Below are 11,910 nucleotides of genomic sequence, written 5' to 3'. Positions count from 1 at the left end.
AGCCAGGCCCATTTGGCGGTAGGGCTAGGCCTGGATCGGCTCGGGTGCTCGCCATATAAAACGTGGCGCCGGCCGCTCCTCCCCCGAAACCCTACCCCCTTTGAGCCGCCTCCCCCGCTTCCCCGGCCCCAGCTCCCTCCACCTCCTGTCTCGACGCCTCCGCCTCCTCCCCTCGCAGATCAGCCGCCATCCTTGCCTGCCGCCGGCTTGCCGGTTGCCCCTCCGCCTCCCTCCCTGGTTCCCTCATCGAAATCGCTCCTCCCCTCGCAGATCCGCCTCCCTCCCTGGTTCCCCACTGTTGGCATTCGTCTTCTCCGACTCCGGGCTCCGGCTACGCAGGTAATCTCATAGTCTCGTTCCTCTTCTTCTTATCCTCCTCTCGTTCCTCTTCTTCTGAGTTCTAATCCTCCTCTCGCTCCTCTTGCAGGTCTCCGTTGGGGGCCGCGCGTCGTTGAAGAACGGAGCCGCCGAGGCGACGACGTCAACGGTGGAGGGCTCGAGGGTGCGGTCCGGGTGTGCTCGAGGGCGAGGTGAGCTCCTGTAGTCCTGTGATCTTGTGATCCGTATGCTACTGTAGTCCTGTGATCTTGTGATTTGTAAGCTCTATCTGCAAACTATGTCTTTTGATCTATATCTTGTACTCTGATTAATACTACTACTATTACTTCTGATTAATACTTCTGTTCTTGTTATCTTGTGACTAATACTTGAGGATTTCTATTTTTATTTCTATAAACTACTACTACTACTACTTCTGATTAATACTTCTGGTCTTGTTATCTTGTGATTAATACTTCCGATCTTGTTATCTTATGATTATAGTCTTGTTATCTTGTGATTAATACTTGAGGTCTACTGTTTGTATTTCTATAAACTAATAGTACTACTACTTCTGATTAATACTTCTGGTCTTGTTATCTTATGATTATAGTCTTGTTATCTTGTGATTAATACTTGAGGTCTACTGTTTTTATTTCTGTAAACTACGACTACTACTTCTGATTAAAACTTCTATTCTTGTTATCTTGTGATTAGTACTTGAGGTCTTCTGTTTTTATTTCTGTAAACTACTACTACTACTACTAATTAATATTTGAGGTCTTCTATTTTTATTTCTACTACTACTACTTCTGATTAATACTTGAAGTCTTGTGATTATAGTCTTGTGATCTTGTGATGTTTTTGTTACACTGATTATAGTCTTGTGATCTTGTAATTAATACTTCTAAGTAATATTTGTGATCTTGTAATTAATACTTCTGTTTTTGTTTCCCTGAATATGATCTTGTGATGTCTTTGTTTACTTGAGGATGGACGACGACTATCCAACCTGGTACAACGATGAGTTGCGGTTGATGGGGAAGACATATGATCTGGTAATGTTAAGTAAGATATGGTCTGGTAATGCTAAAGAAGATTACCTTAGTGTGGTTACTTATTATGTGAATGCTGATTGGCAACTAGAGAAGAGGATCTTAGACCTTCGTTTAATTGTTGTTTCTCATAATGCTGATAATATTGCTGAGCGTATTATATCTGTTGTTACTAATTATAGTTTAAATGATAAGATATTTTCTATAACATTGGATAATACATCGGCAAACACTATCGCCATTGGTAAGCTCCATCCTTCACTGTCTGGTTACATGGGTAAACTATTTTTTCATCAGCGTTGTGCTTATCACATTATTAATCTTATTGTTAAGGCTGGCCTTGATGTTTTCAAGCCTATGCTTAGTTCATTTAGAACTGCAATTTCATTTCTAAATTGTTCTAACCAACGTATTGCTGCATACAAGTCCTATTGCATTGCTGTTGGTATCCATCCTCGTAAGTTTTCTTTGGACATGGATGTTAGATGGAATTCAACTTATCTCATGCTCAAGTATCTATTACCCCATAAGATCACATTTCATCAGTTCATAACCACTCAATATGGTTTAGTTGAAGGTTAGACAATCCTGACAGAATTACACTGGTATGTTGCTGAAAAGATTCTAATATTTCTTGAACAATACTATGATTCTACTGTCATTCTGTCTAGTGTTTATTATCCTGCTCCATTAGTCTTGCATCATGTTCTTGAGATAGCTGAACATCTTAATTTCTATGCTGATGATGCTGATCTAAAACATGTTGTTGCACCCATGAAGTCTAAGTTTTTAGATTATTAGTCTGATATACCTATGCTTTATTCCTTTGTTTTTATATTGGATCCTAGAACTAAGATTGCTGGTTTTAGCAATGTTCTTCAGCGATTGTCTCATATAAATGGTAAGGATTATTCTAGTTACTTAACTGATGTAAGAGCTGAATTATCTACAATCTTTTTCAAGTATGAAGCTAAGTATGGTTCTGTGAGGATGCAGAGGGCCACCCAACCAAGGCCTGCAGGTAAGAAGAAGACTGCTTGGGGTAAGATTTTTGGTTCTCAGGGTGCTTCATCTAGTTATTGTGCTGCTATCCTTGGTGCTGACCTAGGTTCTACTTCTGTTTCTTCCTCCCTATCTAGGAGATAATCTGCTAGTGCTTTGTTGCAAGTTACTCAAATAGGTGCCTCTCTTGTTGCTGCTTCTGAATTATCTTTCTACCTAGATAGTGATACTATCAGAATCTGCATTTAGTACCACTGGCAGTATCATTGAGGAGCGACGACATTATCTTACCCCTGAGATAGTGGAGATCCTGGCTTTGATCAAGGATTGGGAGCAAGGAGATTTAAAACTGCAGCATACCATCGACGATCCTGAACTTGAAGAGTCATTTGAGAACTTGTATCTTGATGAGTAAGATTTCTTTCCTTTCCTATCATTTCCTATCATTTAAGTTACTACTTTGATCATTTGATAAATCTGCTTTGATCATTTTCTGTTGGCAGAAGCTAGAGTGCTACACGCCCGTTGCTTGAAGAATTACAACTTGTAGGTAGCCAGAAGCCTGATGTGTTAGTGTTCTAGTGTTACTGTTGTGAATGAGTGAATCTTCTGATGTAATGAACATTGAACTTTGATGAGATGAGTTGGTTGTACTCTTTTTTTTGTTTTCCTTTGTAGGGTTTCTCACGAGGTGTGAGTTTTTACCTACAAAGGTTTTTAATGAGGTAGCAACACAAACAACTCAAAATAATATTGAATCTCCTTTGATTGTGATATTTGATTGTGAACCTGTGCATTTGTCATTTGTGAGCTTCCTTTAGAAGCTGTCAACTTGTGAACTTCCTGTAGAAATGTGAATTTGATTGTATTAGTTTTGAATTTGATTTTCAAACTGTGAGCATTGAATTGGTCTGGTGATGCTGAATCTGGTGATGGTTTTTTATGTCGTGCCGCGGGCTGGCACGAGCACGGCTAAGCCATTACGACCCGCCAGGCCAGCGGGCCGACACGGCCCGTCTAAGAAGGCTACGGCCGTGCCTGCACCGCTCCTTCGGCACGTGGGCTGGCACGGCCCGGCACGATTACTGTTCATGCCTAAACGTGCTGGGCCTGATCGTGCCGGGCCAGATCGTGCTCGTGCCAGGCCCAACTAGGCTGCCCGTTTGGCCAACTATACATGACAGTGCCGCAGAGCTCGATCGTGCTCCTATCTATGTGGAGGCTGGAGCAGTCTCTACTCTATTGATGATATCTCTTGATGTGCTACGCTATATGCTACGACCGGAATCAAGGAGCTAAGCTGCGACTGCGAGTCTGCGGGCAGGGTCGCAGCAGGCCATGCGCCACTCGCACGCATGCACGGGATCTCACGTTTGACGTCGTGCTCATGCGATCGCGCGTAGCTAACAGCCTGAGGTATAATTAAGGTGTGGGTACGTACGTACGTGTTGGGCTACCATAGACACACTGGTCATCCTCGCGTGTGTACGGTTTGTGCTGCATGGTGAAGAATAGTTACGTTGCTTAGAAACAAGTTACATGCCGCATGGGACACCAACAGGCAAGCTCACTGCTCCCTGATGCCGATAAATGCATGGATCCGTTGGCCAGCTCTACTGAACCAAAGAGTTAAGAGACGAGACTGCACCAGGAATTTTCAACATATTTTTTTTAAGAACCGGATAGAAGAACTGCCGATTATATTAAAAAGAAAAAAAGACACCTAGATTGAGCAGTACAACAATAAACATACACCGGTCGATTGGATTGAGACATCAACACGAGTCGCACAACTCATCGGACTACTCACTCAACTCAACAAACTCGCTGGCCATTTGGATTGGGACGTCAACACGCACAGCACAACTCATCACAGTACACTACTCAACTCAAACACCCTCGTCGGCTGGTTGGATTGGGAGATCAACACATGTCTCATAATGCCATCACACCAGTCGATTGAAACCTCCGCAGCATCGATCGCTGCCACCATTGACTCCAGCACGCCACCAAATGGCCACCACCACAACACTCTCACCAACACCACCATCAGCAGCCACATCTCTAATTTTTTTGTTTTTTGTTTTTTGTTTATTTTTTCTACCTACTAACTGCCACGAGAGAGGCGTGGCATGAGCTTCCAAAGTGACGCCTCAAAAGAGGGGAATGACACCACATGTGACACTGTCACCTGACCAAATGGTCTGAGCTTACACCCAAGAAAACCGAGCAGTGCAAGGAGAAAAGGGGCAATTCGATGACGCTTCAAAGGAGTAAACGGCATCCATAGACGTTGCCGTCATTGGCCTTAACAGGCATGGCTTTCACCACGACTGCAAGTCCCTTGAACTGCCCCAGCCGTAGCCGTAGCCTGCTCCTCGCGTGGACATTGGTGACATACGAGCGTCCCCATTATCACCAAACACCATCGCGCGCCACGAGCGTCCCCACGTCACGCGCTAGCAAAGAGCAGCGACCACAATGCCCAACGATCGGTGTCTCCGGAGCCATGAGCAAGTCTCTCCGGGAAGAGAGGCAGCCTAGCACCGCCAGTCACGCCAGCATGGCGCCGCTGGTGCATCCCTGCTTGGCCATCGCTAGCCCCGCCACCACCGTGGTGCCGGCGAGCACCCGAGCAAGCCACTGTTGGCTACGCTAACACGCTGCCACTAAAGCACCACCGCCGCAACTGGGCGCGGCTTTCACTTTTAATTAGCTAGGTTTAATACTAAAACATTGAATTTTTTCCTCAAACGAGCACACAACTGCATGTCAGTCACACCTGATTTTAAAGGCAAAATAAAATGACTATCATATGTGTGCTAGGATCAAGTTTCACACATACGTTGACTTCAGTAAATATCAAAAATAGTATTATAACATAAAAGAGAGAGTTACATAGATTACATAACTAGAAATGAGATAAAAATCTCTAGTATAAGCAGCGGATCTCCAACAACTCCACAGGCAGTTGACTGTGGTAAACGTACGCTTAGCAAATCTTCAAAGTTTTCAACAAATTTGTCTTGTACTGAACAACAGATATAACAAGTGTGAGTACACTTATGGTTGGTACTCAGCAAGTGTGAGATATAACAAGTGTGAGTACACTTATGGTTGGTACTCAGCAAGTGTGGGGAAATATGTAGTGTAAGGTCAAATCAAGGAATAGCTGACTAGTTTACTGCATTTAAGCACTTTTAAAGTTGGTCAAGTTTTATTAGCATGCTATTTACTAGAATGTAAGTTTATACCACCCAATTAAGCATAAAGATAATTGAACAAGAACATAAATAAAGCACAAGTTAATTATTTTTCAAGTTCAGTTACCACGAGCACGGCTGATATATCAGTTTTACACTCTACAAAGGTTGTACACTTTCACTATAAGTCGCGTAAAAGTTTCAAGAGAACTTTAGACCCAACCATGTTGTGCAAAAGTAGGCACTTATCACACTACCGAGGTGTGACTGCATAGGGACGCTACGAGGCCTTTACAAAGATTCCCTAGTAGGTAGTAGTCCGCTAAGGTTTTGACAGTTGTGTATGCATAACCCTCCCCTAAGGTGAGTATCTACAAAGAGAATACCACTCAAAGGAGCCGAGCTATACCCCATCATAAGACCCCCTCTTGCGTTGCCCTTTCGGTAAGACCACCACAAACCAGAGTCTCTAATTAGTAAGCCAAGACCAGAGCCTGTTGGTCTTATGGTTGTACTTTTTTCCTGGGTAGTCACTCCATGTTTCAATTAAGGCATATGAGTGGTTGTAATTAACAAAGATGCATAACACAAATAAATCAGGTTCATCATTGTTCATTACTTCCCACCATAAACTAGGTATAGCAACTAGCATAGCTACCCAACATAAAGTAAAACCTAGATTGACGAGGAATAATATGAAAACTAGATAAATCCTTAATTAGGACCCATCAAATTAAGACTCAAGCGTGCATAGCATATGTTTCTTGTATAAATGTTGTATAGGATAGAATGTGATCAAGGACACAACTTGCCTTTATCCACAGTACCACTGCTTCTCAGAATGTCTCCGTCTCCTTACTCTTGAATGTCCTCGAAGTGTGTTCGTTCTACTCATGACAATCATCCAAAGCAAACATCCAGAGCACGCACATACAAGCAAACAAATAAATTAAATTAAAAATAGTACACCAATCATCATAAACAATATTGAAAAGTGGTACACTAATCTACATGTTAAGACGAACATGTGAGCGAAAGATTCACTCAAAACGGAGTTAAAACGCAAAAGATATGATCTAAACATGGTACAGGAGCATAACTGTGACAAAACCAAGCTTCCCTATCTGCTAACACCGAGGGCTTAAACGCGTTAAAACTTGAAGATTGGACTGGATCTCAGGATTATTGGTTTATTCAGGATCCTAACTTGCAAAACGGTCGTCTTCTATAACCTCCATCCGGTAGACCTCGTGTGGCTGATAGGGAGACCTGCCGCCGCCGCCGGCCGAGCCAGGGATGCGGCCGTTAGCGGGTGGATGACAGCGGCCGGGCCAAGGGCGCGTGCGGCGGCGGCGGTAGTGCGGGCTAGGGGTGCATGCGGCGGTGGCGGGACGGCGTCTGGGCCAGGGGCGCGGGTGGCGGCGGTAGCAGCGGCTGGCGACGGCGCGGAGGGGCAGCGCGGGTAGCGGAGGCTCGTGCGGTGGGCGGGCCGGCGGCACGGCCAGGTGAGGGCGGTCGGGCGAGCAGGGCCACAGGCTGTCGGCCATGGCCAGCGGCCAGGAAACAGAAAGAGAGAAAGGGGATCACCGGGAACGGCAGCCGATATCGCGCTTGAGCGGCAAAACGGAACGAGAATGACGAGACGAACGCGTTGGTGCGCTCACCTTTGGCTGACGATTTCACCGTATTTGCTCGCCGGAGTTCTTGTCGGGAAGGATTATACGTTCGGCGTCGAACTGCGATAGGTAGGTTGTCGAAACGAGGTGGGGTTTGCGGCGTTGGAAAAAGGACGTCAGAAGATCACCGGAAAGTATTTATAGGCCACTTTGGAGTCCGGTTATATTTTCCTCCTTTTTCTAATTTCGGGAATTAATTTCAGATTCGAAAACAGTTCCAAAAAATCCTGACATCATAATTAAATCACAAAAAATACTCTGAAAACTTCAAAAAAAATTTAGAAAAATTCTTGGAAATGATTTGGGACACGAGGAACACAAATAAAATACTTGGAACTCCTAGAAATATTTGTAGAACCATCCAAAAATTAAATTAAGCTCTAGAAAAATGAGAATAAATTTACTAAAAAATCTGGAAAATTCTCAAAGGAACCTAATCATTGTCTGAACGTATTTTTAAACTTTTTTCACACCCAAGGAATAAGAAATACAACCATCATAAATGCAACACATATAAACCTATGGTTCATTAAGTTAATTTTAGAAAAAGACTTTAATGCCTAATAAATTCACAAAGAAACCTTAAGGCCTTAAACGAAGTCAAACAAATTCTAGAGAAATTTTAATTAATTTTTATTAACTTGCAAATGATGAAAATTAGGGTGTTACAATGCCGTTAATATTAAAAGAAAAGATCCATCCGATTACAACCCAGTTGCTACGCCAAGGTTATTTTTCCATACATTAGCCACTTAAATATTTATACAACAAGATTATGTCACAATTAATTAAAGAGCTTCCCCTCTGATTCAAAATGCATATTAGAGTAGGGCAGGGAAGCGGTTTACAAAGGCGAATTTTTGACCAACTATTTCCATGATCATGAAAATGATTTGAGAACTCTTTTCATCGTGGGTTTAGTACTGTTCCGTGTTCACCTTTGTCAAACAATTCGGCACGGGATGAAGCAAACACGCTTGCTTGACAGCAACCCATGCAGCGCAGCCCATATAGCATCTACCCATCTGCCTACACATAAAACAACAGCCAAGATGCATGGACAGCCATCACTTTCAGTAAGCACGCTTAGTAACTCGCCTCACCTTTCCCATTGCCATCTTTTTGCGCTGCTGATCAGGATTGCTTTTCTTTCTCCTCTCCAAGCTTTGCTTTACAAACTATAGCTAGTAATCGCCTAGGATACCTAGCTACCCTTCAAAGCCAAGCATTTGCTGCGTGTGTCGTTGTAAAGGGCTCCGCCCCAGCTGGATAGCCACCCCTCACGTACCATGGCTACTAACTAGCTAGGCCCTGCAAGCAACAAAAGCATACTAGAGCTCTGCAAGTGCCATGCATGGCAGCTCTACCTTCCCAAACGGGTTCGTGAGTTCATGGCTACATGTGCCGCGGATCCACGATTCCACATGCATGGGCAGGGCATGAGGGCAGGGATTGCTGTTGCAGTGCACGCCGTGTGCATCGCCATTGCCAGAGAGCTAGGGATTGGGGTTTTGTACCTGGCTGGCTCAATTATTTCGCCGATGTGCCTGTACTGATGCGTGGAAGAGACACTCAAGTAGCCTGCCTTTTTGCAGAAGACGTAATCTTCCTTTTTTTCGAAGGCCTTGTTTACTTGGCAAATTTGGGAGGTGCCAAATTACTGTTGCAACACTGTAGCACACTGTAGCGTTTCGTTTGTATTTGTGAATTATTATCCAAATATTGACTAATTAGGCTTAAAAGATTCGTCTCGCAAAGTACAACAAAACTGTGCAATTAGTTTTTAATTTCGTCTACATTTAGTACTCCATGCATGTACCGCAAGTTTGATGTGATGGGGAATCTTCTTTTTGCATAGTGTCAAAGTTGGGAGTTGGGTGTGAAGTAAAAAAGGGGGAAATTGCTAAGATGAAGATGCTCCAAAAGGAATTCAAACGCTGTAGATCCTGAAAACAACATTTGAGAGAAAATAGAGGGTCATAATTATACTAGCTGTCTGATGACAGTCCTTTTTAGCATCAAAACTTGTTAGTTTTTTTCTTTCACCGTCCGATGAGAATCCAACGACCTGGATCCTCTCCGCATAACATAATCTTGAACTTACCTTTCCCATCGAACCCACACACTTCCAAAGCTGCCGGTGTTCAATCTGATTCACATCTTCCGCGTGCCTCTCCTTTAGCCTTGCCGTCACCATCCTCAACACTGCGTAGCCTGTTGCCCTCCGCCCCCTTATTAGCCTCCATGCATATGAACTGGTGACAAAAACGTATCTCCTCCACCTCGACCGGATCTGCCCTCTGTCACTTCTCACAAGATCTGCGGCTAAAACAAAAAAAAAAAACCCTGCTGTTCATGTTTCCTTAGTAGAGAGTTCTTGGTAGTAGCTGCGTGCTTCTACACTAAAGCGACATGTTTGAACAGAAGAGGCAATAATCAGGGAACGAAAGAAGCGTACGTACGTTGCTAATTAGATCAATCAGGCTACCGACTATACTTATCGTACGGACCGAATCGGATTCGCACGTCCATTCAGCTTTGAGTTATCCGTGCGCAAAGACACGTTGCTTTTGGACGAGGAGGGGGGATTTGCACGTGGCCAACATTCTCCTAGCTCTACGCCTCTACGGATGCTGAGTAAACAGACCTGCGCGCGCGCGCGCGCACGTACTACGGCTCAAATCAACATCGCAACATTTATTTCTTTTTCAAAAAAAATAAAAGCTCTGCTTCCTACTCGTACTACTCCCTCAGCCCCAGAAAAAAATTGCAATTCTGACTACGAATCAGAATGAGTGCTTGTCCAGATTCGTAGCCAGAACTGCATTCTTTTTTGAACGGGCGTAACACACAAGTAAAGCCTCCAAAGGAGGAAGCCAAAACATTGCTTAGACCAGCGCTATGCTCCACAAGACCACATCTCCGCAGGAGCAAAACGAGGCTAGCTATCAGCATTCAGCAACCGGGACTGACGTTGGCACGCGCGGAGTTGGAGCTGAAGCTATCAGACTCCATCAGAGGGGGTGGCTTTCCGCAGCGCACCTCGCGTTCCATCCATCCATCAGGGATCAGCCGGTGCGCGCATTTATCCGGGCCGATCGGCGAGCCTCTCCCTGCTGATGGCTCGGCCCCGGTCTCACCCCATCAGATGGTCCAAGTGCGCGCCCAGGGGGGAGCCGGTCCACACTGACCCGGTGCTGTTGACCAGACCAGACCCCAACGGCAGGCGCTGGTCCGGTGATCTGGTCTGCCGATGTGCGTGTGGTGATCGGGCGCGCCGGTGTGCGTGTGCCTGGCTGCCTGCGTGCGTGGTGGTGTGGCGCGCGGGGTTTAATGCCGGCCTCCGACCACGTGGCCGCCGGGGCGCCACGTCTGGGGGCGGCAGGGGCTCCCGTTGCCGGGGAGGGGAGGAGGAGGAGTACACGGCTTATTTAATGTGTAGCCAGCATTAAGTAATGCTAAATCCAATCATAACACAATTATAACGCCAATAAGTAAAGGATCGATTACACAGTACATTGGTTTGTATGGAGTAATTTGGAGCATTTATTTTTTATGCGTTCGATCTGCATTTGGTGCCGATTGTGAGCTGTTGTTGTGGCGCCACGGCCTTGAATTGCTGACACAAGGGGTGTTTGGGAGGCATGTGCTAAATTTTAGCACATGTCACATCGGATGTTTAGACACTAATTAGGAGTATTAAACATAGCCTAATTACAAAACTAATTGCACAACCCCTAGGTTATTTTAATTTCTAGTGGTTGCGAGAGAGAAGTTTTAGATTTCTAGATTGCTGGACACCTTCTCTTTTTTTTTGCATGGTTTTGTTCCCCCACACTATCTGCTTGACTAAATGCAGCGTGGTGCAAGTTAATAAGACATCACGTTTGGTCATCAATGAACTGAGATATTCAAGCTAGCGAAAATAGCACAGCCTCGAGCACATTTGACAAAAAAGTACAACATTCGAGCCACTTGATCATGATGTCTCACCAATTTCCTTTATTTCTCAGGATAGGAGGAGTTATAGCATGATATAATGGTTTTATCCAACGTGTGCATAGGCTACTCTATGACAACGATGTTGTTCTAGGACCGATTTCTAAATTCCTTCGTTGATACTTTATCTTAGCCATCTTTACACTTGTAGCTACAACAAATTAAAGCCATATTCTAATTGTACGACGCATAACATTTGACGCATAACATTTTTCTGCATAAAAGGTGATATATTAATGAGCAGGTGTCTTAAAGTATTCTCGTGGACACCATCATATATATGTCACACCATCCTTCTCTGTCTCACCGCACACTGAACATTGAACTGATTTTGTCGTATCAGAAGCACATTGTCAATGTTGCGTCACTTACCGTTTCTCTTATTTCCTATATTTTTCTTCTTCGCGTCCCTACGCACCCTTCTTTCGCTATATATTCCTCTCCCCTCGGTGATGTGCTATTCACTCTCACCTCTACTACTGCCAGTCGAGTTTCGGTGGCTCTCTATCGTCTCTATACCTATCCTCCTTGCCCTCGCCTTCTATTTCTACGATATCGAACCCTAGCCGCCAAATATTATTCGAAACAATTCAATCGAAGGTGACTATATAGTCATGAAATCCAATGAGATCCGGAACAATAGAGCCAATTTGGCTC

This window comes from Setaria italica, chromosome I (genome assembly GCF_000263155.2).
Source record: "Setaria italica strain Yugu1 chromosome I, Setaria_italica_v2.0, whole genome shotgun sequence".
NCBI classification, from domain to species: Eukaryota; Viridiplantae; Streptophyta; class Magnoliopsida; order Poales; family Poaceae; genus Setaria; species Setaria italica.
The sequence above is the reverse complement of the archived record's forward strand: the minus strand, read 5'-3'. Positions refer to the sequence as shown.